At 36.8% G+C, this 21830-nt stretch overlaps 1 protein-coding gene across 3 annotated transcripts in view; it reads left to right on the plus strand.

Annotated features, from left to right (window-relative positions):
* The window catches only part of LARP1 (La ribonucleoprotein 1, translational regulator), a 79383-nt gene that overhangs the window by 12855 nt on the left and 44698 nt on the right, over positions 1 to 21830 (plus strand). The window lies entirely within an intron of this gene.

A 21830-nucleotide genomic window follows, 5' to 3' on the forward strand; every position in this document is an offset into this window, starting at 1 on the left:
GTAGTCTTACTAATACTGTACATGTATTCTTTGGTATAATGTATATAACAGAATGGCTGCTATCTGGAGACAATTTGGCTTGCATTTGGTAGGATGTAGAACAAGGAGCCTTTTTGCCAGAATCAGTTTATGTAGCAATGTGGGATTGTGATACATTTGTTGAGCATAGAAAAGTAACTGCAGTGTGTTGTACATAGATTAGTATCCAAAAAGAAAATCCTCCATGTTCTTCTTTAGCTGCCATGGTAGTTCTAAAACATACCAGGTATTCATGAAATGAAAGTCTTGAAATATTTGCAGTCATGAACCCATAAAGGAAAGGAATTCAGAATTCTCAGACATTACCTTTACATGTATGATGGAATACACACCTTGGTTTTTTCAATAGAGTTAATGCCTTACATCCGCAACATTGTAAGGCTGCAAAGGCCTATCAAAATATGTTTATATCTTTACTGAAAGGTGTGCAAAATGTTTTATGCCTGAACTGTTCCATGTGTACAGCATCTGTTTTTGGGCAACTGTACTTGAGTGAAAACCTGGATGTTTCTGGTGTTTTGGTAATACATGTTCTTATTCTAGATACAGAGTGAAATATAAGTGTAAGAGGGGGGTAAAGTTAAGGCTGAGCGGTTTCCTGGGTAATGGTATATGCAAATACATCAGTGACAGTGGCAGAGGGGAGGCCACTGGGAAAATCAAGGGTAGGTGAGCCAGTGGGATATGCCCTGCTTTGAAATTAGGCTATGCTATTTCAAGAAATTGGAAGGGAGGGAGGTGGGGACTGAAAGGTGAGAAGGTGTGAAAATTGGCGGGTGATGGGATGGCCATGCAGAGGAGGAGAGAAGAGATGATGTGATGGGCCCTCAGCTATGCCCTGTTTGAGTCATAAAATCACTCCTGGATCCTTCTGGATATTATTTTGGCCAAAACCTGGAACTAAAACATGCTGGGTTTTGTTGCTGCTTATCTCTGGCTGATCCACAACAGTTGAACAAAACTTTTGAAATGCAGTATACTAAGAAACCATGTTTCATGTTTTGTGCATACCCCAGAAAAATTGGTTTACAGGTAGTCCTTGTTGAACAACCATTCATTCAGCAACCATTTAAAGCTCTAGTGGCATTGAATGAGAGAGACTTATGACTGTTCCTCATAGTTGCAGCCAGTGCTGCATCCCCACGGTCATGCTATAACTTGCAGCGTTCCACAGTCACACAATTTCCAATTGCGATCTTTACTGCCAGCTTCTGGCAAGCAAAGTCAATGGAGACACTGGTAGGAGGTTGCAAATGGTGATCATGTGACTGCGGGACTCTGCAACTGGACAGGATTTGCCTAACAACAATAACTGGGACTGCTGCAACTGTGGTCATAAGTCGTCACATGACATCACGCTTTACAACCACTTTGCTTAGTGATGAAGTTCCTGGTCCCAATTACCATAATTAAGCAAAAACTACCTGTATTTAAATCTGACATTCTTCTGTGGGGAAGAAATTCTGAAGTCAAGAGGCTACTTATAGAAATGCCCTATTCTTGGTTACCAGTCCTCATGGCGAAAACATTTCTTCTAGATAATACTTCATTGAGTCAAAAAGACTGGAAGATGTTATCCTTTCAGGCATTCCAGGCTGTGTGGTCCACAAAGTGACAGCTTGAAGAGGCTATATAATGTTGGAGACTGCTGTATTCTGAATCAGCTACAGTTTCTAGATTGTCTTCAACAGTGGCTTTTGAGATATTACTAAATCCACAGCCTTATTTTCCAGGAACAGAAGTGAATCATGTACCAATTAAACTAATAAAAGGAATTTCAGAAGGATGATCTTGTTTTAATTAAACATTTTGCTCTGTAGATGCTGTCAGCTTTGGCTTATATACCTTCAATAGTGATTCTGCATTTGCAAAGAAAAGGATAGCAGTTAAAGCACTGTAGTATACTTTGGTGTAAACTTTTGTTTAAGTAAAACTATTCACTTAATAAAGTAAGCTATATAGCTTATTTTTCTGTAAAACAAAAATGATTTGTTAGCAAAAATGGCTGCTTTTGAGCAATGCTTTTTTAGGCACAAGAGGATAAAATAGGTGTATTAAACCACTGCAAAACTTAAGCTTTGCATTAAAAGAATCCTTCAGTTTCCATCCTCCACAAAAGAATAAAATGTTTTGACCTTGCCAGCCATGCTCCATGTGGCCTTCTGAGGTAAATATTTTTTAACTGCATCCCTGTGAGGAAAAATGTCCCCCTGACACCAAAAAAACCCCCTTACTGAATCAGTTCTCTTTGGCATTTCAGTATCTCCCTTTTATGGCTAGAATTCCCAGTTGTGAACAATAAATGCATCTTTCCCCATCCATCCAAAATATCTTCTATTGTATTATATAAAGCCTGCTAAACTCTTTTAAATGTCAGATGTTTAAAGAGTAAGTTTCTTCCTAAAATTGGATAAATTTGATCTTGAAAAGTTTATTAGTAATGATATGTAGGTTTTATTCTTAAATATCAGACTTTCAAAGAGTAGTACTGCATTTTTAAAGTGGATTCTCTCCACTATACCATTCTGTGGGAGTGTATTTTTCCTGGGGGTTTAGTTATCAATTTTATGATAGGCCAAATGTCCTCAGGGTATTTGCTATCCTGTTAATATGAGAGGAGAAAGCATCTGGTGGAACTAGTACTTGGTACAGCAATATCTAGGAACATAAAGTACTGCAATTACTTCGTGTGCAACCAGCATAAAGCTTGGGTAGCATTGGCACTAAAAGAGCTACTGTACTTGTTCCTTTTCTTTTGCTTTATGATATTTTTATAATGAGAAGAACATGAATATAAGACAAGAAAACACTGGAGGGCTTGTGAGCTGGCACAGTCATGAAGGAAAATAACAGAAAATGTTGTCTTTTCTCTGTAAATGGAGCTGCCAAAAGGTATGCGATGCAAAAACACCTCTTCTTTGAATCCCTTGCTTTTTTCACTGCAGTGGCTGTTGGCAGGTTTGATTTAAACTTTGACAAGTTTGTGGCCTTTTTATATCTTAACAGTACCTACAGTTGATAGGGTTTCTTGGTAGGCAGTGGCAACATTCAGTTTCTTTTTGAGCAACGTGGTAATGCAGCGGGGTCACTAGCTGCTTCATCAGGCCATTAAATGGATGTTATTTTTCTCTTCTTCATTTGTAATCAGTTTTATACTTTCTGTGGAGTTTTTCACTTTCCCATATTAACAGAGGGCACTTGGACTTCTAATGCTGATGAGAAGGATTTTGCTATGTATCCAATTTGTGAGGCCTTTTTGAGATGGTAATGGTTTAAGGAGTTAAGTTATAAAATATCCCATTCTCTCTTGGGATAAGTAGTTGGGGGAAAGCAGGTATGTTATATATTATCTGAAGGTATGTATATACTGAAACTCAGTCATGTACAGTATATAGGGATAGGGCCTGGATATCTGAGGGACCACTTGTCTCCACTCGTTTCTGTTTGCCCCGCAAATTCCAGCAGAGTGGGTGTACTCTGCGTCATCCTTCTCTGTCGCGGCCCCCACTCTCTGGAGCAGCATCTCTCCAGAGATAAGGACTGCACCCTCTCTCCTGGGGTTCTGGAAAGTTTTGAAAACCTGGTTTTGGTCCCAAGCCTGGGGTTGATGATTTGTTATCTGGCTAAGGGCTTTGTTTTGTTCTGTTTGATTTTGCTCTTTATAAGATTATTTCAGTCTGGGCTGTCCATCTGATTTGATGTTTTTATCTGCTTTTATGTTTTTTTATGTTTTCTCAAGTTTTGTACACTGCCCAGAGTCTAATAAATTGGGCATCTAATAAATTCAAATAAATAAAATAAAACTTAGTTTTGAACTATTACATTAAAAAAACATCACATGTCAATAGCTGTCTTGTATTTCTAAATGATTCATAATTAGTTTAACTTTTGAAGTATGGTTGTAGCCATCCTATTCTAATTTCCTGACGTTTTTTTTTTAGTGCTGTTTCTTAAACTGCATTGTTTTTCCTCTCCTATATCAAATTCTGTGATATATGTGAATATGGGTTAGATCACTGGAATATCTCTCTGTAGGCTCTGAATGTTGAAATAAATGGGTAAATGACGTTATAGTTAGTAAAGAACAGAACTGCTTATCGAGTGGTATTCATTTGAACTGATCTTGGCAGAAGAAGACTGAAACTCCAGTCAGGGTACTATGTTGAAAATTGGAAGAAAGAATCTAGAACTTATTCCTGACAAAATTATTTCCTGTTAGTAATGGCAGTGACATACAAAATGTTACCAAGTTTCCATTTTAAATTATCTTCTACATCATGTGCCCATTTTAACATTTTTACTTGTTCCATTTCATGTTTAAACATGAATGATGTTATAGTTTTTAGATATTAACAGATTTTCTCTGTCCATTATGATTATTTCAAATGCTGTATTTCTCAAATGCCTGATTTTATATACTTTGGATAAAGTAGGTAATCTCATAAGTCTCTAATGTTACCTATTAAATTTTAAAATCTATCCCCTTCCTTCCCCAGGAAACCCCATAAATTTGGAGTTTATTTTGTATAAATTCAAGGTTTAATTAGCACATTCCATTCCTCTGCCTAGCTCCTTTGTATGATGAAATTCTTGGCCACCTATGGCTAGTGTTTAGCTGCTCTTAGCCTTGGACCTCTTGTAGAATTATTAAAGAGTAAGCCTTATTAGAACTATTTTGTATTGTTAGTCATATGTGAACTTGAATTACTTGGCAACTTGTTGTTTTGTGTTGTGTTGTTCTGTGCTGTTTTAATTTATTTCCAAAGACTTCTCTCTTCTTGTCTACTTCCATAAGTGTTAGGCCTGTTTTTCTTGTTTTCCATGATTCATTACTGAACAAGATAGCACCTACATAACCATACTGTATTGGTTGGTTGGTTGGTTCTTTGTCCATGCTCTCCTTCCCAATGTACTTCTCTTCTACATTCAGTTTCATTATGCAAGGAGAAAACAATACAATAGTTAAATATGTAGAGTGCATTCTGTTCATATGATTGTGATCTGAACCTGCTTGTTGAAGTGGTATAGAATCTTTGTGGCCCTTTGCAGCATAACAGAAGTAGAATGAGGCTTTATGCTGGGTTAGCTTTTTTCTTTTCTGGTTGTGTGTATTCAAGCAATATAATGATTTTGGTATTACCGAGAGCATTTGTCTAATTTTTTATACATTTGTATTTTTAAATGGGACACTTGTAATTGAAAATTATTCCTGCTGTGAATATTATAGGAGGGGTCCAAAATGAAAAATCAGTGTTTAATTAATAAACAAAAGGGGGGGAAAGTAATAAGATTAATTTATGTAGAATCACTGAAGCAAAAGAAACAGCGGATTTGGGAGTAAAAATACATGCAATCCATTAAATATATTCCTCCAAAAGTTTTTGCATATGTTATTTCAAGGATTGTTCCTGACTTTCCCTCTGTTTGTTTTTCTATTTTTCCTTTAGTTATGATAGATCTAAGAGAAAGTATTATCTCATATAGAATATTGCAGTTGTTAGTACTTGGCAAACTAATTTTATAATCTTATGCTTGCAGGGGTTGCTTTGTGAAGGTGTGTCCCAGTTTTTGAACAAGAAAAACTGTTCAGGCTATATTTATTTGTGAAATTGAAGTATCTTATTAACTTACACTTAATATCACTTGGTTCTAGACTTGGACTTGTTTATTTCTGTAGTATTTTCCAAGACTCCTAGTCAGAGTATTTTAATCATTCTTTTTGGACTGCAAAAAAAGTTCTGGGAAGTAGTTGGAATTGCTAGGAATAAACTGAGAGACATATAGGAATGCTGTATGATGTAGGATTGATAAAGTATCTTCTTTTTTTTCAGTATTGTAAATACAATAAATACTAATGTATGCTTTCAATTCTGCATCTCAGATGGTGTGAAAATTAAAATATACCAGCCTTGTTAAAAATTTGAATATTTGATTTCCCAGTACTTAGGGAGAGAAAGAAGTGTAGGTTAAAACACAAAAAGATAGTGGGGCATTTCCACTGTTTGGAAACACATGCTAGAGCAGTGATCTTGAAATAAACCACTTTTCATTGCTTCACCAGTTATGTCAAAGTTTTTACTTATGGAGTAAGATTAATTTGCATAGGTAAATAGCGTGGCTGCAGTGGCAAGTTTATTCTAGTAAGAAGTCAGTGTAGGTCATACAGGTAGTTCTCGTTTAACAACCACAATAGAGACCGGAAAATTGGTCGTTAAACAGTGTAGTCATTAAGTGAGTCACCATGTGACCGGACCCAATTTTACAATGATTTTTATGATGGTTATAAAGTGAATCAACGTGGGCGTAAAGTGAATCACGTGGTTAAGGGAACCCAGTATCCCCAGTGGACATTTTTTTGCTGGAAACTAGCAAAAAAGGTTGCAAATCATGATCACATGACTGGAGGATGTTGCAACTGGTCATAAATATGAGCTGGTTGCCAAGCACCCAAATTGCGACCATGTGACCGCAGGGGTGGTGTTACAGTTTGCGATGGTCATAAGTACAAGTACAGGTTGTAATGCACTTTTTCTGAGGTTGTCATAACTTTGGACTGTCGTTAAACAGTCATTAAGCGAGGACTACTTGTATTGGCTGCTATTGTTAAGAGTCAGAGTTAAAAGTAAACAGTTGGGTACAGATTTGTATTTAGCAGTTCAAACATAAAATGGGACAATATTTTAAATCCTAAGTACTATTTAATTCTGGACAAACAATATACATAAAATAATTATCCTTATTCTAGGCCAGGCCAGGACTGTACAGGTAGTCTTCAGGTTACAACAGCAATTGGGACTGGGAACTCCATTGCTAAGCAATATGATCATAAAGTGAGCGCATTGGTTAGTGATGGCAATTCCAGCAGTTTCTGTTGCTGTGATTAAATGAGGACTGCATGGATTGTTAAGTGAGAACCTTATACAATCATGGCTTCCTGTTGGCTTCCCCATTGACTTTGCTTGTGGGAGGCCAGCAGGGAACATCAGAAATCGTGATCACATGACCACAGAGACACCAGGCAATGGATGGAACTCTGAGGACCCATTGTAAGTCCCCCTTGTTCAGTGCTGTTGTAACATTGAACAGTTGCTGAATGAGGTTGTAACCCGAGGACTACCTGTAGAGTGATTATCATGGTAAGGAAATATGAATCCCCATGAAGAGAAAAAGGGTCGTCATGAATAGGCTCTATTACCTGCACTATTATCCTACCCAAAATTGGCTGAAATTTTATGGGGTTGAAAAGTTCTGCAAGATTTCATTGCAAAGAATTGCAAATGAAATGCAGTAGATGCTCTTGCATTCTTGGTGTTGGGCTGTTTATTGTTTCCTACATGCATGCTTCTAGTGCTCTGAATTTGAGTATGTTACAAGGGATTGGAACATTGCTTAACTCTTTTTCAAAAGTAACTTTTTCTTTCCGCTTAAGTTCTTGTATCTGTATATTGTACACAAGAGAGGGAAAGTGAACGTAGTTGAATTGTTTTTTGATCTCACATAGTATGAATGGACAACTTTTTGGCTCCAGTAATGTACAAGTTGCTGGAGGAGGGAAATTACATGTCCATACAGCCTTAGCTTGACTGAAATAAAATACATAGCTAAAATAACAAATATTTAAAACAAAAAAATCAAATTACAAGAAGTCCAATATAGAAAGTCATGGTTTATACTCATGCCAAGTCATGACAAGGCTTATTTCATTTTGGCTTAGGATATGTGAAATCAGCCAGTGGTTTATAAAGCATGATTTATGGCATAACATGTTGGGAAACATAGCCAATTGTGGCTTATTCAACAACTGTTGCTTAGCATAATTGGTGAACCATAATATTCTAAAATTTGTAATTAGCCAGTATATTATTCTGGTGCATCAATATATTTGATACGTCAGTTTGTTTTTCCACAAATTAACTTGCTCCAAGCAACAGAATAATAGAAACAGTTTTCAACTTACAAATTGCAACTTGAAGAAATAGCTGTGCAATAATAGTGAAAGTATAATAAATATTAGGGATAGAGAAATTGATTTTCCACTCCCCTGTAATTCCACCATGTACAAATATTAATTCAGGTTTCCATTTTTGATTAAATGATAAGAGCTGTTCAGCTGTCAGTCATATTCAACAGTCCAGCAATACTTTTAATATTTTCCTTCAACCATGGGGTTGAATACATGTGTATCATCACCATGCATGCATCCAAAGAAAATTAAAATGATTACAGGTAGTCCTTGACTTGCAGCCATTCGTTCAGCTGTTCGAAGTTACAGTAGCGCTGAACAAAGGGACTTATGACCCATGCCCAAAGTTACAGCCGTTGCAGCAGCATCCTGGTCATGTGATCAAAATTTGGGCGCTTGGCAGCCTGCTCACACTTACTACCGCAGGGGCGCTTCAGCTTCCCCCACCTATCTCCCCCCATCTATGCATTTTGGCCCCCTGCTGCCCTGTGCTCTGCTGCCCCAGCTGATCTTCGCTGTCTTCTTGTTCCTGCTGCTGATGAGGTGTGCCTGGCCTGGCCCTTTGCACCAAGAAGCCCCTTTGCTCCACGTTGCTAGGCCAGGCTGGGGCTACGTTTCCTAGCGCCATGGATCTGGGGCTGCTTGCTTGCTTGCTTCTTTTTGTGGTGCCCCGGGCTGGGGCTGGGCTTCCTAGTGCTGCAGATCTGGGGCTGCTTCTTCCTTCTTGCTTGCTTGCCTGCTTCTGCTTCTGCTTTTTGCAGCACCCCTGGGCTGGGGCTGGGCTTCCTGGTGCCTCAAGACAAGAAGCAGACAAGATGGAAGAAGCAGCCCCAGATCCACAGGGCTAGGAAGCCTGGCCCCAGCCCAGAGCACCACAAGAAGCAGAAGCAAGCAAGAAGCAGCTCCAGAGCTGCGGTGCGCCAGGAAGCCCAGCCCAGCAGCATGGCGCAAAGGGGCTTCTTGGTTCAAAGGGCCAGGCAAGGCATGTCTCGTCAGCAGCAGGAGCAATAAGATAGCGAAGGGCAGCTAGGGCAGCAGAACGCAGGATGGCAGGGGTCTCAGAGTGCAAGGTGGCAAGGGAGACTGGGACTGGGGCAGCTGCAACTTCCTGGGACATGGCGAGCAGCCCCAGAGCTGTGTGGTTCTGGGGCTGTTTGCTGTCCTGCAGGGCAGGGTGCAGGGTGGCCAAAAGGACAGAGATGGGGGGGAGATGGGCAGGTGGGGGAGTTGGAGGGAGTCACCTTACTGAGGCTTGGGGCTGAGATAGACCAAGCCTGGAATGGCTTAGATTGGGATGGGTCCTTGGCTAATGACCGGTGAAATTCGCTTAACAATGGTAATGGGGATTGCCATCACTAAGCGATGCGGTCACATAATGTTTCGCTTAGCAGTGGAAATTCTGGTCCCAATTGTGGTTGTAAGTCGAGGACTACCTGTAAAGAGGGGAGTTAAAATATGTCGATGAGGAGTTTTCTGTTATGTGATAAAAGTCCAGGTGTAGGTAGAGGTGGTCGTTCACGGTATGTTTAAATTTATCTGTTTATGTTTGGAAATAAATGCCATTAAGCCTTTTCCCTTCACTATATAGTTCTCTCAGCTGATAAGTATATATGAAGAGAGGTAAGATGAATGCTATGAAGTGCCTCGTTGATTTTAGACAGCGAAAAAAAACTAGTATAATTCTTTTTAAATGAATTCTAAAAAGTTGTATAAATCTATCCATTCCTCTTTCTTCTTAGTATAGTGTTGCATGTTATTGATAAATATTGCATGCCTTAGGGTAAATTATTTCCAGAAGGGCAGCTCTATTGGTCTATAATAACAAAGATTCTTATAGGACCTTAAGGACTTAATGCATCTTTATTTCGGAAGAAGTTGGTAAAAAAAAAAAAAGTCTAGTAAAAATTCATGTTAGATGGTTTCGTCTTGCAGTTATGTTTTGACCTCTAACTGCCAGAAAGGCAGGAGAGGCTACTAGAACCCTACCTCTCACATGCAGCAAGGATAGATGGAGGATGCCAAATAAGATGTCCCTTGGAAGATAGTGGTTGCAGCAGGAACTACCAAGCTGTTGGTGAGGCCGGAACCATGATATCAAGTTTGGGAGGGGAGGTCAGTTGTTATGCTACAGGATAGTGGCTACTTGCTCAACGAAATCTATTACTCTCTTTATTACTATTCTGTTACTTCACTGGATTTTTAAAAATCAGCTTTTCTAATGCTAAGGCATTGGCATTTGCAGAGCCCCATACTCATGGGAGCTGATTTAAATCTTGCTTGCCCTAACATCATAAAAGAACTGTCTTAAATATGCTTTATCTCTGAATGCAAACTTCATCCATTCCTTCTTTAGTCAGTGTGCTATTTGTTTAGACCCAGACCAAAAAAATCCACATATTTTATTAAATCACCCCTTTTGCTAAAATTCTCTATGTTGTTCTTGTGTATGTATGTCTTATTTAAATTCTGCAATTGCCTAGTTTTTTTAGTTGTTGCTCAAGCTTGTCAGCTGAGGGTTTATTGTGGATATAGCCATATGGGCAGCTTAATGTAGCTTTATAGGATGTAGGATAACTAGTTTAATTAATCTGATGTCAATTTTAAATACATTTCTGTTACTGCATTTTATACATTTAAGATAGCTTTGTGTTACAGACTGTTTAAATTAAGTAACAAGGTGTTGACTAAATACAGTGTGAGAAATACTTCACCATTAAATTAATTTACACCGTTAGTATAAATTATTTTTGTCATATGGCTTTGTGCCAGTGAAAAATTATTCTTAAAGGATTTTGTATTTTATGTCATCTGAAAGACAATTGCAATTCAAAATAATGTGTTTCAGACTGCTGCCTAGCAGGAATGTATCTATTTTGCTGTTCTGTCAAGAAATTTAGCCTGTGAACAATTCTTAGCTGTATTTATATGAATAAAATATTCCTTACTATCACATAAGGAATATGATGTGTCTGAATGCAAAGTAGTGTGTGCCCCTTGTCATTTCTCTTTCCCAGGAAAAAGAACAGTGCCAATACCAGCTTAACTAATAAGAACAACTGATTTATATGTACTTTTAGTCCTCTTGGAAAAAATAGCTTGTATACAGGTGGACTGATCAATCAATCATACTAAAAGTGGATGTTTTGAAAAAAGCAAAGCATAAGCTTTCTTGTTTCTAGAACTTGTTTCAGCTCTCTACTATTCTTAGCATGCAACAAAATTAATCTGAACTTTGTAGGCTTCAGTAACTGACCCTTTGGGCTTTTGTTCAGACAGAGTTTTTGAAAGTCAATTACACTGAAATAAAATGCTGGTCAAAAATGGCAAGTTTATAATAGCTGCAGTTTGTTGTTTTTCTGTGTTTGGTCTTATTAAGCAGAGTTTTGAAAGTTTTGAATAAAGATAAAATATACAGATACAGATTCTGGTTAATACCACCCTAAACTGAAAAATTATATCAGTCACCTTGTAGGGGAATTTGTCTGCTGCCTTGTAAGCCAGCTCGGTGTAGTGGTTAAGATTTTGAATTTGGATTGTGGCAATGTTCAACTCCTTACTCCACTACAAAACTCACCTGGTGACTTTAGACCCATGGCGCTCTCTCAACCCAATTTACTTTACAAGATTCACAAGGTGGGGGATAATAGTTTATGTATGAGTTTATTACTGCATTTAAATTTTACTTATTTTGAGAACTCAAGATGGTGTTAGCTCTGTCATGGGAACCTTGTGAAGTAAAGTTGGGCTGAGAAAGCTCCATGGGTCGAAAGTCATCAAGTAAGTTTGGTTAAGGTTAGAGTTAGGGTTAAAAGCTGGGTGATAATCCTGGGTATAAATAATGTTTTGTATTTCATACACTTTTGCCCTAAAAGCAACAGTCTTTACTTTTCAATCATACTGATGCTATATGCTGTTTTCTTTGAAATCCATGTACTTTCAGTGTCTCTTCTATGTATTTTAGATAAAAAATGCAAAATAATTTGGTTTTGCCCATAGAGATTGCTACTGTGGTTATTACTCACCACCCTTTACTAAAATTTTCATTGTCCTGAATGAAATCCACGTTTCAGTTTGAATACTGCCAGATTGACTGTGAGAAGGTGAACATATATGGAATTTATATTTCCTTTTAATTTGAGGGAAGAAGTAGTATTCTAGCTTGGGTTATGAGAATTTATATTGGTTTTTTCCTTCTTTTTAAAAGGGGTTTTTTTTTTGGTGTTTTGATGGAGATTAAATTGCCAATGGAAAAGAGTCTAACTAGGACATCTTGTTGCTAAGTCAGATCTAAATGGAAGGAATGGTTGGAGAACTTTGGAAAATTAGGCTTTTTTTTTTTTTCATTCAATAAGCTGTAGAGTTACTTAGGAAAGAAAGAAACCTGCAGCACATAATCTTCCCTAGTCAAAGTAAAATGAAAAACCAGCCACATTGGATTTTGACATAGAGAGATTTGGATATTTTAATATTTTTTCCAAGAATTTTACTTGAAAAGAATCGAAAAATTTGGACTATTTGTAGAATGACTGCAATGCATATTGATTTAATGCAATCTTTAGCCTTTAGCTTTTAATCTGAAATGCAATCCAACTAAGTGGAGTTGACCATTTAATTGCTACTCTGAAGCAGAAATACTGTTAGTGACATAAAACACATTTATTTTTATCTGTACCTGTAAGAGTTACAGGTAACAAAAGGATAAATAAAGAGAATTTACATTTTTGTAAATTTACATTTTGCATTTACTCCAGTTTCTCTATTTGCTGTTGATTAAATGGATAAAATTTAATATTCCTCTATCTTTTCAACTTCTCTGTCTGAACTGTTCTGAAACAAATGTGAAAGTGTGGTTGTCGTACTACTCAAAGCAGGGCCAAATTCCATAATTATTGCTCTAGGAAATGCATGACCTTGGTTCTCTGAATTTTAGGATTCCTTACATTTTCTAGTAATATTTGATATCTTTCACCTAGTATCCCATAGAAGGTTTCTTATGTAATACAATCTTTATTGGCTTACCTATATTTTTTTCTGAGAATTGCTTTTATGTAGTTGAAGAGATTTGGATACTGATTCTGCATGTTTCACCTGAAGTTGTAGGTGGTATTGGATCTAAATATTTTCCTTGGCATGTAAAGAAAGATGAGAATTTTGGCTGTGCTTTATAATTTGGGTTTCTAGTTGTAGAAACCTTTCCCCTTCATTTTAATTTTTTCTTTTAAAAGCATTGTGTGGAAATATGTAACAGATTGATCTGCCAAATGCCCCAAGATGAAATATTAAATTTATTGGTACAGTGGGAAACAATGGGCAAATACCCGTACTCTGCCTTGAATTAGGTATTTGAATGCAGTGCTTATTGTGGAAAATTAATGTGGTTGCTTTGTTTTATATAATATTTATTAATTGAGGATCATTTTCCCTGAAAGACAATTTAAAGACCAGTTTTATATATAAGTATGTGAATCGACAGTATCCTTGATTTGTGTGGTTAAATGATTCAGGAAGTGACTGAATAGTTCTTTCTTGAAAGGCCTCTAGTAAATCCTCTAACTTACTTAGGTTTCAGTGTGGCTCAGAGGAAAAGGACATTAGTCCTGGACAATACCGCCAAGTTGAGTGCTTTTCACAGATCTTCCCTGGTGACCACTTTAGTATCCATTTGATGCCAAGGAAATGTTTTCTTATTTCCTCTGGATATAAATGAAAAATATGCTGGTCTGTTTACCACTTTTACAGTTTCATACTTATCATTTACAGAAATTTATGTTTTCATTTTTTTTCCTGTTAAATAAAGGCCATATAAAATGCTTCAAATAAATACATAGCATAAAGTAATTCTTGATTTCCACACACTTCATTTCAAAGAATCAAAAAAAATAGTTATGTTTTAGTTATGATCATAACTAAACCTGTCTTTTTAGTTATGGTCACCTGAAACATCAAGCCAAATCATTAACTTTGCCATTATTTCTGATGTTTATGTTTTGAAATTATGGATTGAAATAGATAATCCATTCATATTTTTGCTTGTGGAGAATACATTGTTGACTAATGAGAGTATGCTTTGCTGTGTGACTATTCTTTTATGTTGATATAGCTTTAAGATACCATTCCTGCAAATGGATGCAGTCACCTGCTATAGGATTTGAGTTTCCATAAGAAAAAGATTTGGACTTAGTGCAGAGTACTATTTTTCTTAAGGTAGACAGCAGGCTGTCCAGTGAAAAATAAAATGTGGAGTTCTGGGTGCTCTCTGAGCTTGATTGTTTGCTTGCAGATGTTTCATTATCCAACTAGGTAACATCATGACATCGTGCTGATGATGTTACCTAGTTGGGTAATGAAACGTCTGCAAGCAAACAGCCAAGCTCCAAGAGCACCCAGGACTCCACAGTTCAACCCTAAGCTGCATATATTCTCTTCTATTGAAAAATAAAATCCTCAGTATTATTCAGTCTATTTGAACTATAGTTCCCAGAAACCCTGGGTATTTATCTATAATTGATTGAAATTGAAGCCCAAAACATCTGGAGGCCATGGTTATCAAATTATTATTATGTATTTTATGGCTTTACTTTTTACTCTTTTTTACGGCTTTACTTTTATGACTGCCCAACTCACATTGATTCTGGACAATGTCCAGGCAAATTAAAAACAGTCATTAAAAAATACATATCAAAATCACAGGATGAACTCAGGTTCTGAACAGAATTTTTATAAATGACATTTTGGTACTATATTCAGCTGTACTCACAGCTCTACTCATATATGCACACAAATATATACACGCATGTGCTTGTTGCTCTGTTTCATCCTTCTCAGGATGGCCTACTGCAGAACACATTGCTCTGATTTCCATTGTGGGTTGTAATTCAATTGAAACTTTGCATTTTCTGCACAGTTGTGCACATTAGTAGTAGAGATTGAAGCTGTAAAAAGTAATAGGAAGATTTCTTGGGATAGAGATAAGCAATTGTCATGGAAGACAGCAGGGACAAAGCATTATTTTTAGCACTGATGTGACTCTAATAGAGCAAGTTTTGAGTCATGTGATCATTCCTGGCTTTCGTTGGCTGCCAGTCTGTGCAGAGATCATGTATCTGAATAGGTAATAATTAACTGTTAAGTTTTTCATTAAAGGCCAAGCTGCATATGTGCATGGAAGCCGAGCTAGGATTGTAGAAGAGAATTTGTTCAGTCTTAAAGCAATAGTGCTCTTAGGCAATAGTCATTTCTTTTAAATACTCTAGACCTTTTTCTGTCAACAAACAATATTGATTCAGTTATTCCTGTGTTGCAGCATTGTTCGAAGTACTGTACTTGTAGAGCAATGAATGAGAATGTTCTTTTTTCTTATTATAGTCTATGAGGGGAAAATACTAGCATGCACGCTTTGCGTGCAAAATGCTTTAGTCCCTCATTGTTTCAGGTATTGCAGGAAAACAAACATATGCCTGAAATCTGTAGAACTGCTGTCAGTCATGTTGCAGACAATACTAAACTAAATGGAACAATAATCTGATTCTATAAAAATTAAGTTTCTGTTGCTTTGATGGTGATGATGCCTAAATTGAGATTGCTCAATTTAGATATAAAGAAAATTTTGACATGTTATTTTTAGGTCCTTTTGGGAGTGGGAAGGTAGTACCACTATTACAATGCTCTGGATTAAAACTGTTACAACTGTGCACTCCTCTGCATGGTACTAAGGAAAGATGTTGCTCTAAGGAGCTACAGATGTTGCTTTAAGGAGTTACAACATTTGTGTTTCTGCATGCTTTGAAGCAACTTTTTGGAAGTGAACCCAAAGCATTGCACAGCTCAACTTCAGTCATTGCTTAAAGTTCTGGGCAGGTGCTCTTATAAAGTTAAATTTTCAGAAGGTGGTTGCTTTATGTTCATGGAGGTGCATTGTGACATCTGAAAAAAATATGTAGCTTTTCTCAAGAGTACTAATCCAAGGTTATGATAGACAAACACAGGTGGAAGGATTAACATGGCATTCAGCTGGGAACTCTTCAAAAGCCAGCCCACTCCTGGGTGTACTTTCCCTCCTCCCCCTTTCTTCTGTTAATAATTCTTTTACTTTTGGCTATATGCTTGAGATTGGATTAGAAACTTGGACCCGCAAAAGCTAAGTGTTCATCTGAGCTGCTAACTGATTAATTTACATATGACTCTTTCTAAAAAGGCAGTCAATTTTTGGATTTTCCTGACAATCCTTTTCTTCAGCTTAACATACTGCAAATGAGGAGGTACAGTTAAGCTTGTTTTCTTTTTCTCTCTTCTCCTGTCTTTGGAGTGGTTGCAAAGACAGAGTGACCTAGCTGTTTGTTTTTCTTTAAAAAGGGGACTGGGATGCCCTTTGAATTAGAATGAGAAATACAATCTTTTGAACAAATGACCTTGAGTGTGTAAATCATTACCTTGCTGTTTTCCCTTTCCAGCTCAAAAAGTATTTATATACTTTTGTGTATAATACCAAATGTTTACCAATTTATGTTAATACAAAATTTATATTACAGAAAGAATTTTGCCTGTTTTTAGTCTGCTTTTTTTAAAAAAAGTGACTTGTTAACATGGGATTTATGCAGAAATAAGAAGGTTAATAGCATATATTTTTCTATTTGTTGATAAGTCCTTTGTTGGAGGATCTTATTTTAACTGCATGCTGGAGTTTTAGAATGATGGTAATACTACAATTTTTTTTAAAAAGAACTCTCACTTTGCTGTTGCTTCAGTAACTGAAACCTGACTCCAGTTACTGGTATTGCAGTGTAAGGGAGCTTTCAACAACTCCTTTCATGAAGTGCCCTCTTACTTGCAGTGTTAGACCTCTATAATATATTCTGTATGTATATTCTTCTGTATTAAAATTCCGCAAGCTTTGATCCTCCAAGCATATTGGAATTACAACTCCAGCATTCTAGAGGACTCCCATCAAGATGGTTTTCCCAACACATGTTGCAAGGCAGTAGTGGGATTCTGATTCTGGAATAAAATAGGAATCTTAATTATAATTAGCTCTATGTCTTGTTTCCATTTGTGATTGCATTTGATAACTTACGAAGCATCTTGTTTTTGTGTGTGTGTGTGTATATATATAAAAATATAAAAACAAGATGCTTTTATATTTATATATATATATAATATATACATATATACATATACATATACATATACATATATATATATATATATATATATATATATATATATAATGCATTATATCTTGAGTCTTAAATTTTTAAAAACGTGTAAATTTTCACTGGGGAAAAAGCAAACAGAAGTTATTCTTATATAAACATGTATTGCTCTATGGGTTAAAAGATAAAAAATTACATAATAAAATAACTTATGGCAGCCTTTTCTGTCCTGCCTTCCAGATATGGACTACAGTGCCCAACATCCTTAGCCAGTATTAAATTTCTGTGCCTTGTTTCCTTGATTAAATTGGACATACTATCACTCATTGGGTATAGAGACAGCAGAAATAGGTGTTGGAAGACAATCTTTTTAACCAAATATAAAGAGCAGGACATAATTCCTAAAGGACTTCCATTATAATCTCTGAACCGCATAATATGATTAGCCTCTTTTTTTTTTTTTTAAGCAATTGAACCATCTGATCAGTAACCTTTGTAGCAAATAGAAGGTGATCAAGAATTAAGTATCACCACTTGAATCACAGTAATCATCCCAAACAAGACAAGTAACCTATTACTTTGTTCCGGTAACACTAACCAGACAACCCTAAAGATATTGTGGAGTTCTCCTAACAATATTGTAACTGTTCAGCCACAAGTTGAACTAGGCAAAAGAATCTGCTGTTTCAGAGGGCTTGGTCTTCCATCTTCTTTATGCATGCGATATAATTGTTTCAGACAATTAATGTACTACCCAACAATGATAATCTTTCTAGTATATCTTGGGACATTGCACTGACATACACACATTGCCTCATTTTAGATTATCAAAGTGTTGGATTAGATTTTATTTAAGAATGCCTCTGTGCTAAAGCTGGCTGAACCATCAAACAGTACTGTTTTCCACATAATTTGAACAGTGTTAAATATACCATTTAACCTTGGAGACAACATTAATATTATAATTAAAAATGGGCTTAGAATTGCAGTTGGGGTTCAAGCTATATATGAACTCCATATATGGACCCATAAGCTACCAGCATGCCAAGTTGCACAGATATGACTTCCTAAGTAAATTGAAATATGTTTCAATTCTACTTTCACTTCTATAGAGAGAAAACCATTGCCTGCATGATTCTGATCTTTGTAGGTATAGACACATCCAGGCATCTGGATGTCTTTTCCAAGACCTTCATTATTACTCTGCCATTGCTAGTCTGTGGGATATTTCTTGACTGCTGGTTCCTTTATTGATAATTGATTTTAAAAGGCAGGAGCTGTTTACCACTTCATCATCTTCATTGTTAATTCTAAGATGAGTTGCTGTACTTGTTATTAGTTTGGTCTTCTTTATATTTAATCTTACTCCCATTTTTTCACTGTGCTCCTTGATTTTCATTACTCAAGCTTGCAGATCATTTGCATTTTCAGCGATCAAAGTAGTATCATCAGCATGGTACAGGTGATTGATGTTTCTTCCTCCAGTTATAAACTGCACTCATCTTTTTCCAGTCTAGCTTCCTTTAATATATATTCAGCATCTAGGTTGAATAAATAAGGGAAAGTATACAGCCTTGTCTCACTCCTTTGCCAATCTGGAGCCAGTCTGTTTCACCATGCTCTGTCCATACTCTCTATAGATTTTGCATAATGATAATACAGTGTTCTGAAATTGCCATTTTTCTAAGCACATTCCACAGCTTGACACAATTGGCCTTTCTATAATCAATGAAGCACATACTGACTTCTTTTTGGCATTCTTTGGCTTTCTCAACTATCTAGCATGCCTCAGCAATACTATTTTTTGTTCCTCAGCCTTGTCTAAAAGCAGCTTGAACATCTGGCATCTACCTTTTCATGTAGGTCTCTAATCTGTGTTGGATGATCCTAAGCATTCTTTTAATAACATGAGAATTCAAGGATATTGTATGATAGTTTGCACCCAGTTAAGTCTCTCTGTTTTTGGTATTTTTATGTAGATTGACCTTTTCCAATCTGTTGGCTGCTGTGTTGTTTTCCAGAGTTGCTGGCATAGCTTAGTTAGAACTTTTACTGATTATTCTTCTGCTTCTTGCCATATATCTGTAGCTATTCCATCAATTCCTGTAGTCTTCTGACTCAATAATTTTTTATTTTTATTTTATTTATATGTCAAATTTATATCACCGCCCAACTCCCCCACATGGAGGGACTCTGGGCAGTTCTCAACAGTGCTGATCTGTCTTCTGGTACTAGAGGTTCTTGTAAGTAAGTAGTATCTTGGATGTTGACATTTCTACTGTACAGAATTTCAATATACTCCTTCCATCTTTGTTTGGTCTTTGAATTGGTTGCATTGGCATTGGCATATGCCAAACATATCAGTTTGAGGTTGGAACCTCCTTCTGAGTTCAGAGATCTTTTGGAAGATACTCCTTTTTTCCATGTCTGTTTCCATCTTCAGTGTTCTAACAGTGAACTCTGAAATTCTTTAAGTTCCTTCCTGAAAGCTTTGTCTTTCTTGGCTGTGGCTTCTCTTCTCTTCTTGGCAATTTCTGTAGTTTGCTCTGACATCCAGTTTGCTTTTTTTCTGTTTTTTTGCTCTTTGGCAGTCTCTTTTCACATTTATCCTTAACAGCTTCTTTGAGTTCATTCCACAGTTCCTCTGATTCCCTATAATGAAGTTCAGTACTTCAAAGCAATTTCTGATGCTCTCCATGAAAATGGTGAGTATATGCTCAAGATCATATTGTGGAAACCTGTTGGTATTCTTCTGCTTTAGCTTAACTTGGAAGTTGCACATGAGCAATTTGTGATCTGTTCTACAGTCAGCCCCTGGCTATGTCTTTGCTGTTTTAACTGAGCTTTTTCACCTCTTTGTATGAATAACATAGTCAATTTGATTTTTGTGTATTCCATAGGTGATCCCTATGTATATAATCATCATTTCAGTTGTTTGAAGTTAGTTAAAAATGAAGAAATTGTGGGATTGGCAGAAATTGATAAGTCATTCTCCTGCTTCACTTTGGTTTCTATACAGTCCAACTACATTTTCCTCCTTACTATTTTCAATTTTTGTATTCCAGTCTCCAACCTCAAGCAGCACGTCTTGCTTACATGTTCTCTTGATTTCAAATTGCACTTGATCATAAAACTCATCCACCTCCTCTTCCTCTGTATCAGTAGTTGGAATATAAACCTGGATAATTGTAACATTAAAAGGTTGTCCACAAAGTCTAATTGATACTATTTGGTCATTAACGCACTGTTCTTGCTACCCTTCCTAACTATAAAAGCAGTGCTGTTCCTTTTTTGTTTTCCATGTCCTGAGTCATAAACAGAATGATCTTTGACTGAAAGTGTCCAATTCAAGTCCATCTGAATTTGCCGATGCCTAACATGCTAGTGTGTGGTTGATTCATTCCACCTTCCATTGTGTTGAGCTTTCCCACTTTCCCACTTCTTAGGTTCTATGTTCCCACTGTAATTCTGTCTTTGCACTTCAGATTTTCTTTTCCTGCACAATAACATCAGCAGTTAGGTGTTCCAAAGGCTTTGTCTACCTGTGTAATAAACACTAAGCTCTTCCTCAGTAGCATGTTGAGTGCCATCCAGCCCATCATCCGGTATGGTGTCATCAGTCCTTTTATACTTTCTATCCAGTGGCTTTCTTGATAAAATACAGAAGTGGTTAACCACTGCCTTCTCCTATGCAGAGTGAAATGATGCCTTTGCCATTGTTACTAAAATGATTGTCTGCCTCAGGCATCTTCCTGTATCACTGCTGCCCAGTATAGGTACCTGGTTGTTTTAGCTGATGTCAGCCGGGATGACCTTCACGCCTTAGGTGACCCTGCTGAGATTATATACTCTTGGCATACGCTCTCAGTGTTCTTTGCCTCTCTCTCTCTCTCTCTCACACACACACACACCATGATGAGGCAGCACAGCAGGACTTGGGAAGGGGGAGCAGATCTTAGTAGCCTGTTACTAATATGTGGGCTAGCTTTTATTATTCTTTATTTTCTTGTATAGCGGTTTCTGTCTTTATGGTGTTAGCCAAATTTGGGACAGCTCTAATGGTATTTAATCTTTTACTTCTAAATGCCTTTATATTGATTTTCAGTGAGAGATGTTATATATATTGGCCCCAAATTGGAGTGTCATCAGCACACCTTAGTAAAGAAATATGCAGAGGAACCACTGGGAGGACAGACTCTGTGCCTGCTGTTTCAGTACACAAATAAGAGGTTTCTGCTTTTCTGGAATCCTAGAGAGAGTTGCGTGCTTATAACTAACCTGGAGTTGTTATGCTGTGTTGCTAGGCTGTTGGTGTAAATAAGTGCTGTATTGTGCTTATCAGCAAAAAATATTCCTGCAATGTAGAATTTCTATGGCAATTTTGTTTTTCAGTTGCAAATTCTTTACTGTTGTTCTAGGTTTATCGCAGTGGTTGTTTTCTGTAGCCTAGTATTTTTGGGTGTTGATGTTATCTTAGTAGCCTTTAAAAAAAAAAATTATAAGCAACTAGCAGAAGATCCTGATGCATGTTGAATATGTGTTTGGGTGTGTATTTGAGTTGCTTACTTTCCTGGTCTAATTTGAAAATAAATTCTGTGGTGTTATAAAAGAGGTGGCAATCTCAAAGGCTTGAGAAAAGTTCTGTTTCATATTTAAAAGAATTATCCTGTACAAAAGCA

The sequence above is a fragment of the Python bivittatus genome, unplaced genomic scaffold (assembly GCF_059951505.1).
Source record: "Python bivittatus isolate LINGU-HERP-01145 unplaced genomic scaffold, Pbiv_v1 ctg000080_np1212, whole genome shotgun sequence".
In the NCBI taxonomy this organism is placed as follows: Eukaryota; Metazoa; Chordata; class Lepidosauria; order Squamata; family Pythonidae; genus Python; species Python bivittatus.